At 41.4% G+C, this 24,092-nt stretch overlaps 1 long non-coding RNA gene across 1 annotated transcript; it reads right to left on the reverse strand.

Annotated features, from left to right (window-relative positions):
* Positions 1 to 11,893: 11,893 nt before the first annotated feature.
* Gm46478 lies at positions 11,894 to 23,535 on the reverse strand. Its single transcript, XR_001781409.1, has 3 exons — positions 22,231 to 23,535; positions 21,589 to 21,666; positions 11,894 to 14,237 (listed from the first exon to the last, which is right to left on the reverse strand). It is a non-coding gene; the product is annotated as a predicted gene, 46478 (long non-coding RNA).
* Between the last annotated feature and the right edge of the window lie 557 nt (positions 23,536 to 24,092).

The following is a 24,092-nucleotide window of genomic DNA, read 5'->3' on the forward strand; positions in this document are numbered from 1 at the left end:
GAGTACAAATGGAGGAATCTATGTCTCCAGCTGCATATGTAGCAGAGGATGGCCTTGTTGGGCATCAATGGGAGGAGAGGCCCTTGGTACTGTGAAGACTCGATTCTCCACTGTAGAGGAATGCCAGGGCGGGGAGGAAAGAATGGTTGGGTAGGGAGACACCCTCACAGAAGCAGGGGGAAGGGGGTGAAATGGGGACGGGGTTGTGGAGGAGTAACATGGGGAGGGGGACAACATTTGAAATGCAAATAAATAAAATAACCAATAAAAATTATAAGATACATATATTTTTAAAAAAATAATTTAGAAATAGATGAGAGTCATTCTGGTCACTCACTTCTGGAGAATATAGAAGAGAATTTCCACACATGAATTTTCCAGAAAGCTCTGGAGAATTCCACAAGTGGGAAGAAAATCAACTGTTTTCTGTCCTGTCAGTATTTATTTTGAGCTGTGTCCTCGACTGCATAGCACCAGCTCTTAATTATTTAGAGAATAATTGTCCATTTGTGGTTGATCAAATCCTCTTCCTTCTCCCATGCTTCCTGCCTTTGGGGCATTTCACTGCTCATTAATATTTGCACCAGAGACCAGACCTTCTGCTTAACCGGTGAGTCTGGTAAAAATAAAATAAAATATATGGGTGGGCTACAAGACAGAAAGCATAGACTACGCGAGCTGTAATGGCCGAGTCAGGGTCTCATCCAGCAGGAATGGTTTAAGTCGATCACAAACGATAATGTGTTCATTTGTGATTTCTTGGTAGAGAGGCACCACTCCCTTTTAGCCTTCCGTCCCACTGACATATTTTTCTCTAATTTGATCCTTGCTGTTTGGACCACAGATCACTGGAATTTGGCAAAAGATACAGATATCTTTCTGATGGAGTTTGAAACTGCTCGAGTTTTTTTTTTTTTTAACTCTTCCTTTCTCACCCCTAGAATCCTCAATAAATACATCTTTCATGTATTAAGAGATAAATGAAAGGCATGCTCTCCCCAAGTTATTTGTGTGTCGGCACATAAAATACAGCAATCAGCGTCTTGGTCCACGTCCCCCACCCCTCAAGGATGCTCAGCTCTTTGGAGTCTGTCTGGCAGTGTCGGATTAGTGAGAGGCTGAGATTGCTTCATGAATCAGGGAGAAGCTGCTCACAGGTGGCAGTTAACTTGATCTTCCCAGTCAGTCAAGGAGGATATATATCTTTTGTGATTACCGCTCTCAGGGATACCCTTGAAGGAAAATGAGAACGCCTCACCAAAACACAACTAAGAGAGACAAACAAAACGGGGCCGTGACAGGGAAAGGGGGCTGCGGGGAAACGTATTCAACATCTACAGAAATCAAAGAGTGTGGATGTGAACTCCCTCCACTGCTGCCGCCGCTCCAATCCCCACTCCAGAGCTGTGCTGACCACATCAAAACTGCACTACCGCATAAGCAAGGGAATAAACAAAGCAAAGACCCATTAGCTCGGTTTCCATTAGACACGCAGAGAGTTAAAAAAAAAAAAAAGGAAAAAGGAAAAAATCAATAACAGGCAAACAGAAGACAAAAGTGATAGGAAAGAAATGTTAATTTTAGAGCTTTAAAATGAAGTATTGCAAACAATGGCATGCAATAGGGACTATTTTTAAAACTTTGAAAAATCGTTTACGGGGCGGGGGAGGGCAGAAAAGGAACTCTTGCAGGAGCATATACAGCATATTAAACTTTAGTGCATTTTTAATGACTTGTCTTAAACAAATTATGCATGAGATAGATTACACATCCCTCACCCACTTAACAAAAAGGCATACGCATGAACAAAAACAAAACCAGGTGGCTTTTAAGAAGAAATTAAGTGTACGCTCAGTGACTGATTGGGAGAGATGCCAAGTAGTGTGAAGGACCTCGAAGAAAGCGTCCTCCTGAAAGGAGGTAAATTGATGGGCATTTCTGCCCAGACTGGAGGCAGGGCAGTATATATGAGTCTCTACTTTCAGATCCCTCCCTCCAAACGCACTCAGCAGAGAGGCTATGGTGGGGATGACAAGGAGTTGTGTCAGAAGGAGCAGACCCTTGATTTCAGTCCAAGTCCCACCACTCACTAACTGCACAAATGGGAAAGTATTTTTAAAACTTATTTCCCCCCATTGGGGAGGTAGAAGGAATAAGGGCAGTGTTGTCTGACTTCCTAATTTGCAATGAGGCCCAAGTCTTGGCATTCTTAGAAGGCCTAGAATCTTGTGCTGCACAAGCCTGCATTGGTTTAGATCTTGTGTCTAAATTACGCAGAAGGATTTCTTAGAACACATACCGGCTGGGGAGTGGCTCACTGTCAGAGCAAAGTCCTGGTTATAACCTCCAATATGGAACCAGAAGAGGGAGAGAGATAGAGACTGCTGCCCCCTTCACTATGAGAGAAGCTACATTCCCAACACACACAGAGGCCGTTTCAATGCTGTGTTCAAGGATCTCACTCAGAGCTTCTAGTCAAGGCTTGGAACTTTAGCACAATCCACAGACAAGTGGGGTCAGGACATCCAGACCCTCGGGCTTTATTGAACCAGCGTTTGACAAGATTCCTTGCTGATCTGTGTGCACGCTAAGCTCCAAGACTCGTGGGAGGTCTCTAAAGGCTGCGGAACAAAAGAAAATTTCTGGAAATCCACTGTATGGTATTTGTCAGAAAACCTCTAACCTGGACTGCAAAAATCCTGGTCCGTTTTGTGAAATTAACAAAATAATGCCAACTGGACCTGGCTATCCTTTGGTCATCCATGGAGCTGACAGTCACTGTGGTGGACGCCAGCTTGCAGGGTGCCCATGTGAACAGTGAGGTCAGATTCAAGCACTATTTACAGCACTATTCTCCTTTTAAAATAATGTCCTAGTCACACACTTTCTCCTATGCCTTAGAAACCGCCTTTTTATTTCCTATCTGCAGATTCATTTTGAGTATAATGAGGGATCTGGTGATATGAATTTGATCAGCAGGAAAGTCATATGAAAACACGGAGTTTATTTCCATCAGGGAACTCCTGAAGGCTCAAGAGTCGCCAGGTTAAGTGTCAATGGTCCAATATCAGCGTAGCATCACCAAAGCCCTTTCATTCAAACAAGGCTCCCATTGCTTGGCATACAAAGCAGAGCCCTGGCTTCACATTTGTGAGATTTATATGACCATTTAAAGAAATTCCTCTTGTAGCTTCTCTGATAACCATCACTAGCGATACAAAGCGGAATGGCTCACATCCGATATCATCTGTACTGGGTAGTGGTTTAGTGTGCGAGGGTGAACTTACAGACTATTAAATTTATAAAAAAACAAAGACAAATACACAACATAAAACAATTCAAGCTCCAAAAGCTTTATATTAGCTTTTGGGAAAGAATGGCTACAGGAAGAAAGAAACCATGGAGATTAAATCTCTTCAGATTCAATTTGTCTGTCCTGCCATATAAGGGCTAACCTTGCTAGAGACTTAGAATCATGCCGGTATTTCAGTCCACAACTAAGTAAGGCAACAGATATCATTTCAATGATAAGTTTTACAGTAAAATCGATCAGAAAATATTTCATAGATACCTTCTAAGTGTTATTAATAATGTAAGTATCGTGGCAATAGCCTATGAATCACATTAACAACAAAACATGTAAACACCTGGGTTTTTCCATTTTCTTTTCATGCTTATAATTTCTCTCCAAGAGTTGAAGAAATGGGGGGAAAACATCAGTAACCATTAGAACCGAAGAGATACTTAGCATTGAATTCATTTTCAGCCTTATAATCTATGGGGTTTTGTTACGAACATTATAAAAAGACATCTCTAATGGATAAATCAGATTTCCAAGCAATGTCTACCTGTGGGAAGCAAGCCCTATCCTCCAATAGCTTTGCCCTTAGAACCAGACATTTCTGTCTATATATTTTCTTTTCACTGATGCTAGTTTACTACTGTGTATTAAGTTTCTCCAACCTTTGCAAGAACTTAAGAATCGATGTTTTTCTCATGGCAAGTGGCATGTGTTATATACTTTCAAGGGCAGAATCTCTTAGTCAATCACATTGAGTAATCCACACCTGGTTATGGGAAGGGGATCTAGTTGTTCAGTTGAGACATTAATTGGCTCATGAAGACACACACACACACACACACACACACACACACACGCACACACGCAAACACACACATTGGGACACATATGTACATTTATTGGAAGTAAGTATCTGGTTTGCACAAATAAGAATATATTAAAAACCTCTCTCTCCATCCCAACCCTAAGAAAAACCACAAGTACCACAGGCACTGCTTAGGATCTTACACTGAGTTTTAGTGACTATGGGAAAACGCATTTTGAATATGTTCAACCACCTTTGCTCTAAAAAGTGATTTTAGTAAATAAAAACAGAAAGGGAAGAAGCCAGGATTAAAACTATGTATTTTTGAGACAATGAAAACCATAACCTCTCTGAAGATTTATGAATCATTTCATATCATGCCTCTAGTTTCACATTATCCAGTAACACTGGCCTTGTCCAAACATAAAGAGTATCTAGACACTGGGCGATCATTAAATTGTCTCTGTACCACATCCGAGGACCTGGGATTTCTCAGGTAATACCTTGTGCTAAATTAAATAAGAAAATACTACAAGCAGATCTTTCTCAGGTACTGAAAGTTTGCACATAGATTCCACAGTTCAGGATCATGTTCTGTTTTCTGAGTATATGGTGCTACAGTGCTACATAATATGAACAGCCACCTGCTAATGGACAAATGTCCATGTCTAACATGGATGTCCCACAATAAGTGATGATGCTTCCTGTCCACTAGAAGGTAGGACAGCCCTTAACCTTCCCTAAGAGAGTTCTAGCTTTTCTTCTATCCAAGAGCAATAGTTTTGATTTAGGTTTTCTAGCTTAAGAACATTTGATGAATTATTTCTACTGAAAAAGCTAAGTTATAACAAATTCAAAAGGGGGAAAAGGGAGAGGGGACTGTTTATACGGTTCTGGAAAGTGGCAGACAGATAAATCCAACATGATAGATCTCCATAAGCTTTAAGTGAATCTTGTTACAGAAAATACACATAAGGTGTGACTAATGACGATGGAGGTTGCCCAATTCTGAGAAATGGGTTATTTGTAAGTACTACACGGTACCTTAAAAGAATGCATTTCAGTGTTTAATTACTCATCTCTTCAGGGCATACACCTTGCTCAGAGCATCATTTCAAGTGAAAAATAAGAGATAATACAGCATGTTGTCCTTCAGGAAACCACAGGGCAATTCATACCGGTGGACAGTATCCTGCTGTTTCCTTTGTTGGGAAGGATTCTAATTCAGGTTTGTCAAGGAGAAACACCTCACTGTAGCAGAAGACCCATCCTACAAAAATTTTGGATCCTGGAACCACTGTTTCCTTATCTGTAAATGGTTCATCCTAACTTACAATGCCTTTGTAAAATTTAGTGATATGATACTCAGGCTTTGAATGAAGGTGCTCTCAATTTAAAAAAAAATTGGCATTTTTAATTCCATAGAAATAATTACAGACTAAGAAGTCTGGGGAGGAAGGGAGGGATCTGGGAGGGAAAGTGGAAGAGGGGAGTAGAAATGGGGGGGGAGGTGTGGGATGTGGAGCAGTCGGAGGGTGAATGGGGGTTATGAAATATGGAGTGTAAAAAATAAATTAATTTTAAAAACACAGAAAAAAAAGAAGACTTCTGACTCTAAGCATATCAGAAGTACAAAGGGTTTTGGATAATGAAAACAATCTTAACCTAAAACAAGGCAGACAGAGATTTCAAAATGCAAAGCTGTAGTGACAAAAACAGTATGACACTCATCCAATCACAGACGCCAGACCACTGGATCAGAATTAAAAGCCCAGGAATAAATCCTCACATTTAGGGTCAGCTGATTTTAAAAAAGAGTCCTAAGGATATATAATAGAAATAGGACAGTCTCTCTAATAAATATGGCTGGGGAACTAGATATTAATCCAGGTTTATGAAAATAGTGCAGAATTTTCTTAAAACTAAGGATGAAATGTCATCATCATCATCTCAAGAGCATGAAGACATAGATGTGAAACTGTAAACTCAAACCTCATAAGATAAGGGTTGTGTGACACTGTTCTACATGTACACATTTTGGGCATCATCCTAAAAGTATAGGCACACAAGCAATATGGACACAGAAGAATAAACCAAACTTAAAAGATGCCAAAAACATAACTAACACTGTAAAGAAACCACTCAGAAAATAGTGAAAATATTTATAAACTGGATATCTGAAAGGGAATCTAAAAATATATACTATATACCTAAAATCTATCTAAAATTTATACTATATATATAATACATATACTTTTAAATATGATTAATTCATTGACAAAAATATATATTTGATTTTTTAAAACATACAGAAAAGAATCTGAAGAATGTATTTCAAAGGAAGACACGTAAATGGTCATGGAGTGTGTGAAAAAAAATGTTCATTGTTATTGGTCATTAGAGAAACCATGTGAGCTATGACCATGCATGTCTTAGGTTGGAGATAATCAAAAACAACCAGTTGTAGTAAGAAAATATAACAGGTCAAAGCAAAACCAACACGCTACCACACTGCTTTGGGGATGTAAAATTAGTGTTGCCAATATAAAGTACAATATAGAAGCTCCTTAAAAAAATAAAAAAGGTTGAGCAGAATTCCTGTATAATCTAGCAATCACAGGGCTAAGTAAAGGAAATCAAATGTACATGTTGAAAAGATACTGGCATCTCAAGTCCACTGCAGCAGTGCTCAGCAGTCCAGGAAAGGAATCCACATATGTGTACACCTTCATGAGTAAAGAGAGGAAATGCACGGTTTGTAGACACCCTGAAATGCTTCTTAGCCTTTGAAAAGAAGGAAAGCTCATTTGTAACTTATGGATGAGCCTTGAGGACACGTTAAGTAAAATCAACCAGGCGCAGGACAAATACGATGTAATCGTGTCGATAGCAAGAATTTAAAGTAGTTAAACTTAGCCAGAGAGACTGGTATGCAATGGAGAGGGACGTTGTTGGCAGTGAAGCAAAATTTTAGTTGGGAAGAAGCACTTCGTAGAGATGTATTGTTTAACATCATGACAGTAGTTGTTGGCAATGCTTTGTATTTGCTTCTTTGTTTTTTTTAAGACAAAGTTTGTCTGTGCAGCCCTGGCTGTCCTGGTACTCTGTCATAGACCAGACTGGACTTATACTCAGAGATCCTTGTGCCTCTGCATCCTGAGTCCCTAGATTAAAGATGTGTATCACCACTGGCCAACTGTACTGTGTTGTTTGTATCCATCCATCCATTCATTCACTTGTGTGTGTGTGTGTGTGTGTGTGTGTGTGTGTGTGTATGCATGTGTATGTGTGTGTATATGTGTGTATTCATGCATGCAGGGCAGGCACACATGTGCTATGGCTTACATGTGGAGGTCAGAGAACAACTTTCCAGAGTCAGTTTCTCTTTCCACCGTGTGTGTTCAGAGGATTGAGCTCAAGTCAAGTTTGAAGCAAGCACCTTTGTCCGTGGAGTCATTTCACCAGCCCCAATGTGTGGTACTCTTAGAATTAGTAAGGGGATAGCTTTGAAGTGGCATCACCTTAAAATATAAGAAAATGTATGAGATTATGAATGGATTTATCAGCTAAACTTGCCATTCTACCAATTGTATATATAGTGTGTTTTTATACTGTGTATAATAAATGTTAAAATAACATACAAGGTAAGTTTTAGATTTTTTTCAATTTTATTTGAACATTTTTTATTCAAAACCCAGACATTAAAGGGATACCCCACCGTCAGAATCTGTCTAGGTAAACTTTGCTACCAGACTATGAAAAGCAGTCATTCCAGCTACATCGTTAATAAGAGGTGACCTTTCAGGACCTCAGCACATTAACACAGAAGCTTCTGCTTGCACCACATTGTGTGTGACGTGTGCGTGCAGACCCCTCCATGCTTGTCATCAGGACCCTGCATCCAGCCTCACCGGTGACTGTGAATGAACTGAAATGAATGCGATAGCTGGTACAAGCAGAGAACTATGCTGGGCTTGGGGGTGGGCCGGGTGACAGATAGACGAGTCAGAGTTCACACAGAGAAACAGAAACACGAGGAAATAGCTACGTTCTAAGAGATTTACTGCACGGCCTTAGCTCTGTCCACTCGTGTGCACTGGTTAAACACTGAACACACGCTGCTACTTATGGGCTTGGTGCTGAAGCCCAGCAATCATCACAGCCTGGGCGGCTAGGGATAAAAGCTATTGAAGAGGCCAGAAGACAAAACCAAAGGGCAAACGTGAAGGGAAATCATGAACCAGGACAAGCCTGTATCTGAAGGCTAACTACTAAAGGTAAGGGTGTCCTGTGGGTAAGGCTTATGCCCATCGGGAACTAAACACACAGCTGCCCAAGGAGAATGAAGATCTGAAGGAAGAGACCACTGAGACAGCACAATGCCCCCACCAGCCAGGTGAGTGAGCACAGATGTGACGGTGTGCGTGAACTGCAGGAGCGCTGCTGCCCCTCAGCTCCCAGTTCAAAAGAACAGAGTGGCATCTCTCTTGTTTCCACGTGCCAAATGTCCCTTGTGGCTCATAGCAGAGAAGAGAATTCTGGGAATCCTGTTAGCTCCCTGGCACTTTGTATTCTCACTGAAATCTCCCGATTTGTAGACTTACTATTATAGAATTTCTGTGATCTGTATACAACCATCTTGAAGCTTAGAACATGCCCACCTCTAGGCCTGTGGTCCACGTCCCTTCCCTATATTTCCATGCCTACATAGTAGCTGCAACGTTTACGCATGGCTCCAGTTTGGCTCAGGTCTTACTGAGAGCAGTCCCAAGGACAATTCTAAGCAAATGCAAAGAGTTTCAGCCAGTTTCCCCATTGTCAACAGTGACAGAGATGGTTGACAACAGTCATTCTTTCATGCAGAGTTTATCACATAACTTAGACGGTCCATGAAGGGAAGTGATACAAACCCTGAGTGGCCACCCCTGTAAAATGGGAAGAGGAGGGAAAAGTTGAAGAACTCCTAAAAGCTAGGCTTACACCACACACTTCAAATGCTCCCATAAGCACTCAAAAACTCCATGTGTCTGGGACGCCCTGCCATATCCAGGACACAGCTCTCTGCTGCCCATTTGCAGAATGAGAAACTTGACACCATTACATTATTACATCATGCAGAGGACACTTGCTACTTACCCAAGGGAGTCTCGCCCTGGTGATGGTCACGAGCCAGCTGCCATTCCTGAACATCAGAGAGTCAGTGTTGGGTACACTTCATAATGCCTGCCTGCTTAAGAGCGCAGCTGTACAGACGTCTATTTCTGGAAGAAATGCCTCTCTCAGGTGTCCTCCTCAGGCATGTCCTCGAGCTAGAAGCTCTTCCGGAAGTCACATCTCATTTCATCACAGATAATTTTGTTAAATGTGAATCTGAGATAAAAGACAGAAAAGTCGGCGGTGAGGTGGGAAGAGAAATCCATGAACCTGTGAATTTGAGGTTCGTTAACTTTCCTGAAAAACTTACACATATCTAGGCGTATACGGTGGGTTATTCATACAGATAATGGCACTCGAAAGGTATGGATGCTTTTCAAATACTTAAGCTGTAAAAAAAACAAACTGACCACATGTTGTATGCTTTCATCTCTTTGGCTTGTGACTATAAGTATTTCATATCAGAAATCACAGGTCTTTCTTCAATCAACTCTAGACCTTAGTCAAACGGAGAAGCAGAGTTGAGTTTGTCTGACCACTGTAGACTTGAACCCCTGCACAACCCATTCTAGGACCCAGGAACTAGGAACTTCTTAACATATATTTAATTTCTCTTAGGCTCACTGTCTCTGATTCTGCCTATAGCAACAACACCAACAACAAAAAAGTGTAATATATGTGCATTGGGGGCTTAGATTAATACTTCCCAGAGCTAGTAGTATGAGTCTTATAAGCAATCTTAAGCCATTGCCTTTAAAAAGTTTCCTAAAGGGCAAATGATGTCGATATTTGGTTCACAAGATGAAGAACAAAAAAAAAAAGAGGGAGATTTGCATTTTTAATTTTAAAATGATGGAAATTATACAGAAGAACATTGTGGTCATAAAGTTAATAAAACATGGCTTGTGCCAAAATGTACTACCATGCTGTTCTCCAGTAGAAGCATTGTTTGTGTGCAGTAATGTATTTTTAGGAGGGCAAAAATCACCTTTTTCCATCTCTCTTCCTATTTTGAATTAGTTTTTCCAAGGTCATTAAAGCAAAAGAACGGCAGGTCGACTTTCTTATCAACAGCTTGTTCCAACAGATACAATACATGGGTAGGAGATCAAAAAGAGCATGAGAGGCACTTCTGCCAACATTGTAGAAATATTGAACATCTGCTATATCTGGGATCCTGGGAGTTGTAATTATAATTTTTTGAAATCTGTACACAAGAGTTATAAATATTAGAACTGTAGCCTGTGAAAGCCATGAAATATTTAACTTGTTTGGCAGGCTTAAGCAAAACTCATAAACTTAATTTAAGCAAGCCAAACACTATAGTTTTTACCAATTTTATATCTTTCATGTCATTAGTTAGATAAATTAAAGCAAACTATAAAACAGCCCACTGGAAGTCCTGCAGGCAGAACAAAGAGTTGCATTTGGAGAATTTACACATTTTGCTCTCTGCCTGTCACTTCTGCTGTTGACCATTCATCAAAGACTCTGCTCTTTGATTTGGAGATGGGAGAGGGAACTTCTAATAGGAAATGGCTTTGGGGTAAATAAATAGAAAAACCAGCATCGCGCACCTTCCGCAGGTTGCAAGAACTATAGTAAGACCCAAGGATCACTGGTGGTTTCCCAAAGAGTCAAGGATCAGCTCATCTGTGGAAGCCCCATATGCTGTTCTGAGAGAAGACCTTTCAAATTCAGATGCAAAGGCCTGGAAAACAGCCTTGGATTACAACTGAAGGCAAGCTCAGACACTAAAGAAGCAGTGAAAAGCCAAGTTTCCATCTTGGTAACTCGATGACCGGGTTAACTCCAGAGACTTATTCCTAAGAAGGAAGCTAGGGTGGAGGTCACTCAGCTCCGTGCCTGACAAAGCCTTTTCTATTTACCACACAGAGGTAACATTCAAGCCAACTGCTCTCATCTCCTTTAGTGAGTTCACAATACTACCCATTTAGCATTAAAATTTCCCCCATTTAGGGTTGGGCAGATCTCAGTCAGTAAAGTAGATGTTGTACAAGCCTGAGAACTTGAGTTTGATCTTCCAGAACCCACATTTAAAAAAAAAAATCAGGCACCGTGGCATACACCTATAATCTCAGCACTGGGGAATTAAAACCAGGAGAATCTCTAGGACTTGCTGGACAGTGAGTCTAACAAAATTGAAGATCTCCAGGTTCAGTGAGAGAGCCTGTCTCAAGAGAATAAGTAGAAGGGGCTGGAGACGGCTCAACAGTGAGGAGCTATAGTATGGCTCCCAAGACTCATAGAATACTTGATAACTACCTAGAATTGCAGCTTGAGTGTATCTTCCCCTCTCCTGCACTCCATAGGCACCTGCACTCATGTGAACACACACATTTAAAAATAAAAAAATAAATTTAAAAATAAATTAATTGGAAGAGATTATGGAAAACATCTAATGTTATGTCAACCTCTATGTTATGTACACATAAACACACACAATTTTTTTCATTTTTTTAAAGAATTATTTATTTAATGTATGAGTACAATGTAGCTGTCTTCAGACACACCATAAGAAGGCATCAGATCTCATTACAGATGGTTGTGAGCTGCCACGTTGTTACTGGGATTAGAACTCAGGACCTCTAGAAGAGCAGTCAGTTCTCTTAACTGCTGAGCCATCTCTCCAGGCTTTTTTGTTGTTTTTTCATTTCTATCTCCAAAATCCCCCACCATGTGAAATTAAGAATATCCTATTAGAGATTCCCACTGAAAACAAGTGTTGATAAGGGCATTGTTTATTTTACAGCCCTCCATTTAGAAGGGACAACCTCAAAACAATCCTGCTGATGTATAGGCATCAGTATTGTCATGTGTGGCCTTTTAACAAATTAAAATAACCACAAAGTAAGTTATGAGGTATGCTCACAAGCACAGAGTTGACCACCCCAAGCCTGAGGTATCCTGAAGCTTGGACTCGGGGCATAAGAGAAGCAGCGGATTCTCAGAACTCAGAGCATTCACTCTAACAGGGATCTGCAGGATGAGCCAAGGTCTTCCAGTCTCTGAGTGATGCCTCTCTTCCCCCTAGTGCTTCCTGATCCTTCGCTCTGCAGATTCGGTGTCTCTATTAAAACTTCCTACTCCTCTCTCCCAGCTTGTCCACCTCTCTTAACCCCTACAAAGGACTGAAACTGGCTGTCAGTTTGGGGGCTTGCCACAGTCATAGCAGCCTTTGTTAATAAGTTAAGAATCTACAGGAATCCCCTCTTTGCTGTCTCTACACTCTGTACATGAGAGCAATCAAATGGATCCGCTGGAAACCCCTAGCTGTGAATTCATAAAAGAGCAAATGAATAGGACAGTTCAAAGGAGATATTTCACTGAAATATCCTGCTGCTGCCGTTCTATTCTGCATTTAAGGAAATAATACCCATGCCCAAACAGCCTCTTTCTCCCTTAAGTGGAGGGTTGGTATCACACAGAATGTCTACACAGGGGAACCGATTGAAGGCAGAGCTGAAAGCTACAGTTCAGCCTGATCAGCCATGTCATATGTCTGGGGCAAGTCCAGCAGGGTTTAGAATGTGCTTTGAAAGAGTCAGTGGGAGTTGTCAGCGGCCCACACAGGCAGGAACTGCTATCCTGTGTTCCCTCAGATGGGAAAGGAGCCTGCAGGGGTTTTATGAGTGGGAAGCCTGTGTTCTAGGTTCTGGGTGAGGTTTTTGTATGCTTCTAAATGCACCTTTCTAACAAACTTAGGAAGGGGACTCTTTTCACATTTGTACTCTGTTTCTAAACAGAAATTGCGTTATTTCTTTAAAATTAGAAAGCGAGAGCATAGAAGATGTAATTATGGACACAAAGCTACATTACATAGATGGGTGAAGCTGAACCCACATAGAGAGCTGTGGGTTTCTGGGCACATTTTAACCCAGCACTCAATGCTGGGAAGAGAATAAATAGTTGAACTAGCCTGGTAATCCCAATAGTCCTGGGCTGATAAACAGACACAGAGACAATCTGCCTGCTAGTTCTAATGGTAGCTCTGGGCAGAGGCAGGGTGAGCCTGAGTCCCTTTGGTTTCTTCTTTGTCCATTCTTCCAAATAGGAATGGGTGTCTGGTCCCTATTCTAGTGGCTGAGTCAGGAGTATCGTTGTGAGAAAAGGCAGAAGAAGAAAGAGAGCCCATCTTCTCTCTCATCACTTGAAGAGTAAAATCAAGAAGGACCAGACTCGAAGCTCACGGACTTCCACAACATAGAAACGAAATGACACACTTGTCATGATGTGACATTGTTTTTCTTCTTACAAAGAAGAGCAAGCTGGAAATCTAGAGGCTTTACAGAGATGTTCAGCCCAATTCCCACTAGCCGTTGATAACTCCACTTCTGCTACTTGGTTCGGAGAATTGATGCCGTCCTGAGACTAGACTGACAAGTTCAAGGTCTCCAGGATCAGTGCCATTTACAAGTCCACCAGAAAGCATAGCAGGAACATATGGGAACCACTATACCTACAAGAGCCACAAGCCCATGAGTGCTAATACCTAGCCCCCTTCTTACCTGCCTGCACACAGGCAGTACAGAAAGGCGCTGTGGGGACCTTTCCATAACATTTGAATGGCAGGAAAGTGTTAGCTTTTCAGGAATTACGGTGACAGGAGGCACCTGTGCTAGAACTCCTGCTCAAACCAGTCTGGTGGGTACTGCATTTTCCTTCAAGACCCTGGGGCTTGCTTACGCGTGCTTTATTCGAAGCTACAGTAATCTGTTCACAAGAGACAGAAATCCTGGTAAACCGATCCTTAAAGCCTGTTGACATTTGTCCACTTGGCAGATCATAAAAGCTCCTTAAAAAGCACAGGAGTAAATGTGTAAACTGCTTCCCAGAGTCTGTGGCATAGACGCCAAGAGGAGGCATGCCTGGGATAAGATCGCTGAATTGTGACTGCCTTCCGAGTGGAACTTCATTTCCGTCTCGGGTTGTTTGTGAGGTATTCGCCAAGATCAGCTAAAACAAAGACAGAGACATATGAATTCAGCTCAAGTGCTCGCTTTTAAGTTCTTAGTCTTCAAAAAGGCTGGAGATTCGTTATGAGATAGAGTTTTTGCATAAACAACCCTTGCTAACAAGAGGTTTCCCCAAATATCAGTTAAATTTTAACTATTTCTCTGTAAATGTTATACAAGTGCCAGAAACGGCCTCAGAGTGTTGAAATGGGAAAAACCACACAGCGCAATGGCTGGTGGCCATCAGATTGCAAGAGCCTGGGAGTTCAAGATTAATGGCCCCACTTGCCCAGTAGAAGACTTAAAAGGGGATAGAATAATCATGACAAAATTGTAAGTGCTCAACACAGCACAGAGAAATCGCTACCTGAAGCTATTCTGCCTGACTGAGGCTCTTGCCCGTCTCTCAAAACTCAGGGACAACATTTAAAACTCTATCTCACAGTAATCTCCACAGATCCAGTTCTAAGTTATCCAACAACTGTTTGTTAGACAGTCCCTAGAGACCTTACTCTGACTTTCTTTTGTGCATCTACTGCGTTGTACCTTGCAATCTATACTCAGGAGAGGTAACAGTTGCAGCTCAAAGGTGAACTGGGGGCACCAATAATGTCTTCTGCAAAGTGCTGTCTGCACTCCATGTCACTTGGAGAGTGACAGTCATGGGTCAACTCTGCTCTATACCAAGTTCCTAATTAAGATACAACCCTATCTTGAAGAAGCCGATTGCCTAGAGCAAAATCAAAGAGAGTCAACAAGCAGGTTTTATAGCTCCTGATCAGGGTCATATGAGCTCATAATAAAGTCTCAAATTAGTTAAAACAGTTCTAGAGAGCTAACAATTGAGTGGAACAGTAGGTAAGAAGGGCAAGAGAGCAAGCAGAGTCATAGTGTCCAGGACATAGCAAAGGAACACGTGTTTACCTACATCCTGTCAGTGTGTATAAGTGTGTATCTTATCCTGTGTATAAAATGTGCACATAGTGTGGTCTGTAGAAAAGATATTTGAATTCATGTGTTTCCCTTTAAGCTCGACTTGAATACAATTCGCTCATAAATTCCGAGGTCTACTCACAAAAATAAAAAAAAAAAAAAAAATCACGCCGGACGGGGTGGCGCACGCCTTTAATCCCAGCACTCAGGAGGCAGAGGCAGGCGGATTTCTGAGTTCATGGCCAGTCTGGTCTACAAAGTGAGTTCCAGGACAGCCAGGGTTATACAAAGAAACCCTGTCTAGAAAACAAACAAACAAATTATTGTTGATACTGAGGAACTTACAATCCACTATGGGCAATGGTTGGTCTCACTATTGATTGTTTGTTTAACTTAGATGTTATCAGAACCAACATTATATAAAAATAACAATTGACACTGATTATTTGGTCAAAGGTTTAAAGGTTTTAAATTTTCTTGCCTAAATGGGTTGAGTCATCTTTCCGGGACAGAAACTCAAAATAAAAGTTTTCTGCCTTGCTTTGCTTCATCTTCTGCTTAGCAGACTTAGCCATTGCTGTCCTGGGTGCTATCTGAAAATCAAAATGCACTTTGATCAGGCATTAGCTTCATTGGGATTCCTTACACGGATCTCTGAGATCATCTACAGAGCGATACAGATAAAGACTCAGACCAGTCACGGGGGGATGCTCAAGGTGCAGAATGCCCACAGAGCAAGTCATGGGGCACGGGAGGCCCCATGAGAAAACTCTGGAATAAAACCAAACTATCTCTGAGAGTTGAATGGTAGAAAGAAGAAGAAAGTAGAGGACTAAAACAATAAAGGAAACTTGATCCAATAAAAAGGTTTCTGTCCAAAGAAATGGTTCAGTGAGTGAAGCCCTAAGTTCAAGCCCCAGGGATCCACATGGTAGAAGAAGAGAGTGATATTCAGCAGAGAACCATCTCTGAACTCCACACATCTCCATATTATCCCTATGCCCACATATAAACACACTCACACTAGTACACAAATAAACAAACAAACAACCTAAACAAAGAAACATTTTCTGGAGTCTACTTACTTTAGTTCCCATGGTCCTAATTCAAATAATTTGTCTTTATATGATGCAGCTTTCTTTTTGAATTAATTATTTTATTTATTTACATCCCAAAAGTTGCCCCCCTTTCAGTCCCCACTCCCAAAGTTCTTCATACTGATGCTATGTTGTACTTGATAGAGTTGTCTTACCCCTTGCCCTATTGATAATTTGGACTGTGTGACTCTTTGTCTTAGAGTATTTAAAGGTATCCTTGGTTTCTCTTCACCGGATTCCACAAATACCAGCTAAACAGACATAATTATCTCCAAATATTGCCTCATTTTCATAGCAGGGCAAAGGTGGTAGGAAAATTGAAAGCCACTAACTTGGAGTAACATAAATAAGAAATCAGAACACAGTCAAAAGAATGAAGTGAGATAATATGAGCAATCTTTATTAAAACATTTATTGTAATTCCTCCATTGTGGATAAGTGCAGTTCAAACTTTTTCACCTAAGTAGTCTTTAGAGTCTGTTATACACAAGAAATCATGCACATGGGTGTACACACACACACACTCGCACACACACTCGCACTCGCACACAGACACACGCACTCGCAGGCACACACGGATGAACATGCAAAGTAAATCTTTATCTTGTCTTCTTTATATTCTGTGCATACTTGAAAAAAAATGTGTGCTCTATAATATAAGAATTAAATGGATTTCCAAATCAGCTTCCTGGGGTTTCAGGATAATTTCATGTTACCACATCAGTGCTGGAAAAAAATATATACCTCCTCAAAAGCATTCCCGAGCACCTCATTTTGATAGGAAAGTACTTTGTGATGATTGCCTAATAGACAGCATTTGTTGAAACGCTTTTAATAGACCTTTTTTATCACATGCAAAAGAATTTCAATGCTAGTTCAGTCTCCTGTTTCATTCTGTCATGAATCAATTTGTAGAGACATTTAGAAGTCAATAATCCACTGCAGCTTTGATGACAGGTGATTAATTTCTACATTTTAGAGACATAATAAGATTTAGCAATAAAAAGGCCTTGAAGTAACCTACCAAAGAGCTTTAATCTCAGCCTTGGGACTGTTGCTAAATAAGAATGCTTGTACACAATTGTGAGTGATTTAAGTCAGGAGCCTTTATTGCAGACTCCTTGTGTTTTCATATTAATCTTACTTTACAATCAGGCTATCTATACAATCAATTTATGTGGGATTTTTTTCCCCAACACAATGCTTTAAGGGAGGAAAGAGCTTACACATTATTTACCCAAAGGCTTTGTTTTAGGGAAGAAGTCATTTTGCATGTGTATTGCAGAGAGGATGCCTGAGTTTATATATGTAGCAAGGAAGGGGGGCAGGGGGGGGGGGAAGAGGTGACGTGGCCGTCAGAAGATCCAGGCAGGGGCCCATTCAGGGAGTAGATGGTTCGGAGTGTGAGGGATAGCTTAGTTTCCTTCCCAATAGTCATCCGTTTTCTTCTTTGCAAAGTCCTCCTCACCTCTCTCTCATTTTCACACTTGCCAGAACCGGCCAGGAAACACAGCTCTGTCAGTAAAGGGCTGGCCTTGTGAGCATGAGGACCAGAGATCCATCTCCAGCACTCACACAAAAAACGAAAATCCAGGCACTGTGGCCTCTGCTTGCAATCCAAAGACTAGGGAAGAGTGGCAGGAAGACTTTAGGGGCCTAGTGGCCAGTGACACTGTGAAGGCCCAGACCACTAAAATAACCAACCTCTGCTGAAAGAAAGAGAAAGAAAGAAAGAAAGAAAGAAAGAAAGAAAGAAAGAAAGAAAGAAAGAAAGAAAGAAAGAAAGAAAGAAAGAGAGAGAGAGAGAGAGAGAGAGAGAGAGAGGGAGGGAGGGAGGGAAAGAGAGAAAGAAAGAAAGAAAGAAAGAAAGAAAGAAAGAAAGAAAGAAAGAAAGAAAGAAAGAAAGAGAGAGAGAGAGAGAGAGAGAGAGAGAGAGGGAGGGAGGGAGGGAGGGAGGGAGGGAGGGAGGAAGGAAGGAAGGAAGGAAGGAAGGAAGGAAGGAAGGAAGGAAGGAAGGAAGGAAGGAAGAAGAGAGAGGGAGAAAGGAAATAATGACCAGTACACTCAGGTTGTTTTCCCTTCATCACACATGCACACACACACACACACACACACACAGAGAGAGACAGGCAGACAGACAGACAGACAGACAGACAAAAAATTACCAGATGCTTCATCTGGCTCCTAATCTTTAACAGTTCCTAATCCTTAACAACTTCTATTAATTTAATTAATTTCATAAAAAGAACAGTGTCATTCTCTTACCTAGTTGTGAAACCATGAGCCACCATAATGAACAGAATGACAAGATAATGCCCATTTGTGCAATAGTGGCTCAGATGTTATGGGGATAATCAACCAGTTTCTGCTTTGAGAAAGGCCCCATCAACAAAAGGACAGGCAGGCAGGCCTGGTACAGCAAATCTGATGAAGACTCTATGGGGCACCCATAGGCTCCGGGGTGTTCCTAATACTATTATTTTACAAAATGAACATAGGGCTTTTGAATTTGTGTTTCTCTACCCAGAGATCAAAACAGCTCTCAGACCTCACCACAGAAGTTTTTGTGCATTAAACAATGGTTAATAAAGAAACTCACAAATCATCAAAGTATATAAAATGAGTGTCTGTGGAAGGTACAGCCACAATTGGGAATTTCATAACACACACCTTCCTGAAGATTCAGAAACCATGGGGGAAGGAGGCTGAAATATTTCAGAGCCAGAGGTAGGGAGGACAGAGATAAAAACGATGTCTTCTGGCTTTGACAGGAACAGTGCCCTCACGAACGCACAGCATCAGTGCTAGCAGGCAGATCAAATCAGTTAGCATTCCAGTGTGTATATATATATATGGAACACTCACATACATGTGCATGTGCACATGCATGTGCAGAGAGAGAGAGAGAGAGACAGAGAGAGAGAGAGAGAGAGGACAGGTGTCAATATGACCTGAAAGGGAAAGACTTACTTTCTATTATTATTAAATGTTGTTATTATTATTATTATTATTATTATTATTATTATTATTATTATTATTATTATTTTAAACTGACACTGAGCTTAATGGTGAAGACTCCAAGGTGAAAATGTACATACAAATAAATATATGGAGAAAGATAAGTTCTCCCCTTCTAAAGCACGTGGTGTGTTCTCAGCAAACACTGAGTCGCTTGGAGGTAGACTCTCCAGGCTGTGAGCTGTGCGGCTGCTTGTTAAATGTTAAATGAAGCTGGAGGCTTCTCTTTTATCTGACATGGTTTTTTTGTTTTGTTTTGTTTTGTTTTGTTTTTTCTGTAAGGGAGGATCACTCCTAAAAGTCTTTATGAAACAAGTTTTTAAAAGAAAATTACGAAAGGGGAGAAGGCTACTTAACACATGTACACACACACACACACACACACACACACAAGGAAAAAGAGAATGGAAGAAAAGAAAGCCAGCATGTTTCTGGGGTAGATCCAAGAACAGGACACGGGCAAAAATAGAATATTACCCAGAAGACCACCCAACCGGCCCCAAGTCCAGCACCCCTCCTCCCACCACTGAGCTCTGTCCCTTCCCAGCCACTGGGACCAAGATTTTGCTTTCCCCATTATTTTCCCTGCTTGAAAGACTAGACATAAGTTACTGTCTTTTGTTTTGGATAATTTTTTATCCTATTTTAGCACATTTCCCATGAAAGTGTCCCTTAAAACCTCTCCATTTCTGACTAAGTGCACTTAACCCTCCTAAGGAGGTAGGTGTCGTGGCCAGTCACAGCTGGGTTTTTGCCTTCAGCCTGACTCAACACTCTCTATAGGTGCTAGACATTTCGTCCAGACCATCTCTCTCACAGGACTCCTTCCTTCCAGGCTCGGCTTCTTTGTTCATGCAACCACTGAAGAGGCAGCGCACACATGCAAACACGCACACACATGCACACATGTCAGACACCTTTATTGAAATGACTTAAGATCTACATAACAGAGTCACCTAACTGGCCAACAGAGGTCTCTGAGGAGGCGTGCACAGAGGACAGCAAGTCCATAGCCCAAGCTTTTATTGACTTCTCCTGATAAGACTGTGGTGGCCTCGATGTGCAGGATCTGACCAGATGCACAGGAAGTGCATCGAGAGGGGAAGACAGTGGAGGAAGCACAGTCAGTTTAGGTGAACGGATTATTCTCTCTGTCTTTCTCTGCCTCTCTCTGTTTATGCATTGTGTGTCTGTGATTCTGTCTCTCTCTTTCTCTTTCTCTTTCTCTTTCTCTTTCTCTTTCTCTCTCTCTTCCCCCCTCCCTCCCTCCTACCTCCCTTCCTCCCTCTCCTTCTCCCTCTTCTCTCTTCTTCCCTCGCTCAATCCTTTCTCTTCCCTTCTCTCATCTCTCTAGATTTCCCCTCTCCTCTCTCTTTTCTCTCTTTCCCCATGCCATTTTATCCTTTCCTATCTCCTGAAAATTCCTTCAAAAGTCTCTCTTTGCTATCTCCCTTATTAGCTTCAGCCTCTGTGCTTCAGGGACAGTGTTTCTCCCATGACAGAATGTGTCCCCCTCGATGCCAAATTCAAGCTTGTCTTCTGAGATGACCTTGCGTTTAAACCACTGAGGTTGCCTCTCTTCCCTGGCTTTGTCATCGCAGAGCTTTCTGTGCCCTTTCTCCTCTTTCCCGGGCTCTTCTGTTTTACCTGCCTTTAGACTTTAAGCTCTTAAGGAATCTCTTACTAAGCAGGTTGGCTCTGTGACTCCTGCGCCTGCAGTGGGGATTGGTGTCACCAGCAAATATCCACCTTATCTGTTTTCATCAATTGACAGATGTGTTGTTTAAAAGGAAACGACATTATAAATAATATGGTTTGTTAGTGTGGTTGAAAGTATTCTAAAATCTCAGAGTAAACAAAAATGAGACTCTGATGCCACCTAAAATCCTTCTCCTGGCCACTGGGTTCTTGATCCTCAGCAGGAGTATCAAATGTCAAAGAGTGACCAGTGATATGCTTGGTATAGACGGAAGCAAGATAAGGTTTTAGTTATCAATTAGGCACTGAAGAAATTAATAATAACAGTGGCTAAATAGAGCTACTATAACACTAGGCTACCTTGAAAGCTTTGTGAATGTGATCTTGCATCCCCAAAACAAAGACAAGCAGTCTACCTTCTATGCTGCATACATCCTGTGGATGAAAAGTGAAACTACAGATGCAGTGAGACAGCTGCAGTTAGAAGGCTTCCATAAAACCATCTTTTATTGTTCCAGCCCCCGTGGAACTGATGTAAACTGAACACATGGAGGGAATGCTAATGGAACACCCTGATGGAGACCTATACCGTGGACCCTGACTTACCTAGCAGCCTCCGTCAGATCGCGCGAGAGTTCTGCAGAATGCCTATGATGCTGCTTTCACAGATGACAAAAGTAAGAACTAGAAAAGAGAGAAAGAGAACAGCAAGATTAGACATGCGTCCAGCAAAAGAAGCTGCACATTGGGTCTGGATGCTGGTGAATCCCAGGCCATCTCTCCTTTGTACACTCTAAAGTGGCTCAGGTGAAACCCAGGCCATCTCTCCTTTGAACACTCTAAAGTGACTCGGGCTTCCTTGCCTGCTCGCCTGGCTAGGACTGTCAGGGCAGGAAGGCAAACAGAAGACAGTAAGGGAAGATGCAAATGGGATTAAAATATGTATGACAGTCTCATACTAAACCTACTATTGTGTATAGTTAATATATAATAATAAATACCCCCACAGATTAAAAATAAAAATGGGTCAAGAATGTGAAAAGGCATCCACAGTTCTCTTCCTTGTGAGTTAACTTTGGCCAATCAATAACAAAATTCATTCAAATCTCCTATATAAATAAGAGACCCTGCATTCTCTCTGCACCCTATGAATACCAATGTCCTGCACTGGTTGTGGGGTATGGGGTATTATGTATGGGAGAGTAGTAAAGTTGTTATATGTATTTGGGTTTTATAGACCTTACTTACTCAGAGATACCTTCTCCAGTCTGCAACCTGCAAATACCAGAGAACACATGTGGGGAGTTGCATTCATTAAGAAGGCATTGCCAAGCTTAAGCATATCCCTGCTAATGTTCCTTTCAAATACCACACAGATCTTGTCATCAGAGAGCCACTTGATACGCTGGAAAGAGCACAGCCACGCTCTCCAGAGCTCGGCTTACTGCTGGCTCTGCCACTTCCCAATTGTGGGGTACTTGGACCTCTGTGGGTCACCATATTCTCAGCTGTGAAATAGAGATGAGAACATCAGGCTACTGTGAAGACCAAAGAAAAGCATTCGTACAAAGTAGCAGGCATTTTGTAAATGTTATTTTCCATCACCATTGATAGGAATATTCTTGATAGAAAAGTTATGACACTGACACATATACAATAGAACAGAGATATGAATTAAGATCCAACCAAAATATGGCAAATATAATTTTGGCTATTGCTATGATAGACAAAGAGGTCAAAGTGCAAATAAATTGAGTTATAAATTACCAAAAATTATAAATACAAAAGGTCATAAGGTGACAGATATTAGAACAAGATGCTAATTCATCTTCTTGACTTTGTTCTTCAATTATTTCTATTGAAGTCTTATTATATAGATGCATCATAGGAACCAAAACATATTAAAAATGGAGACACTAAGAAGGCAAAAAGATTATTATATTGCTGTACTACCTCCAAAGAGCTACCGCGACACAGTAGCATCTGTAATAAAACGACAGGTGCCTGGGTGTTTCTCAGCAGTGTCAAATCATCATAAAATACTGGAAAGAAGGGAGGAATCAAATCTTGCGGTCCTCGAAATCTGATATGAATCCTAGGACCAGCCAGTGCAAGGTGGGTCACTTCTCCAAGAGGAAAAACACACTGGAAGAGGACGCATCCACACAAAGATTAGATAATTGGGTCGGTGACACCACATCAGATCCCGGGTGGCAGAGTGAGGGATGGAACAGGAGTTGCCTGCCCAGCGACACACATGAAGAGTTATGACATTTATGCATTTTCATTTCCATAGGTGGGAACCTCAAATCATTCCGTGGGCTAGCATCTGAGCACCTCTAATCCGAGCCTGCCAAAGATCTGTTGACATAACTCCTGTATTGCCAGAGGTACACCCAACATATTTTCAACCATATTTCTTTGGTTCTTCTAACAAGACACATTTTAAGTCTAAATAACCTGTAAATTCAAACCTTATTTTCTATGGTAAAGATAGATGTCCTTACAGGTTCTGTGATAGTATGCAGCTATAGTCCAGAGGAAAATGATTTTACCACCTACCCTGTTCCAGGATTGGACAAAACTGTTCTCCCTTGACGAGCCATTTCATTCCAACAGCCATGCTCTGTGGTGTGTATGCTATTATCTTTTCAGTTGGTGAGAAATTAAGAGAGATGCCAAGTGACTTGGACAAGAGAATCTTCTTTAAATAATGATTTCCTCCTTAACGTAGTAGGTTACTACAGGTGCCACATGACCGACTGCAGGACTACAGTGCACCCACAGCCTCAGGAGTGGAACTGTCCACAACAGGTGCTTCCTCTCGCCTCTAGACTTGAGTAAGGATCGTCTCGTCCAGAACATTCAAAGACGAACCTCTCAGTGTTGGATAGTTTTCCCTCCTTTATTTTTAGAGAGTACATTTGTCATTGTCAAAGACAGCACAACACTTCCTCGTCCTCCCACTTCCTCTTTTGCTATCTATGGCACAACTTCCACGTTTTTCCTTTTCTTTGTCTTCAGTAACTGAAATAACAACTCGTGACTAAAAGGTTAAGAGTAAACCAGTACCCCCAACAAGAGACAATTAACCTGCAGCACAAGCTCTA

This window comes from Mus musculus, chromosome 14, assembly GCF_000001635.26.
Source record: "Mus musculus strain C57BL/6J chromosome 14, GRCm38.p6 C57BL/6J".
NCBI classification, from domain to species: domain Eukaryota; kingdom Metazoa; phylum Chordata; class Mammalia; order Rodentia; family Muridae; genus Mus; species Mus musculus.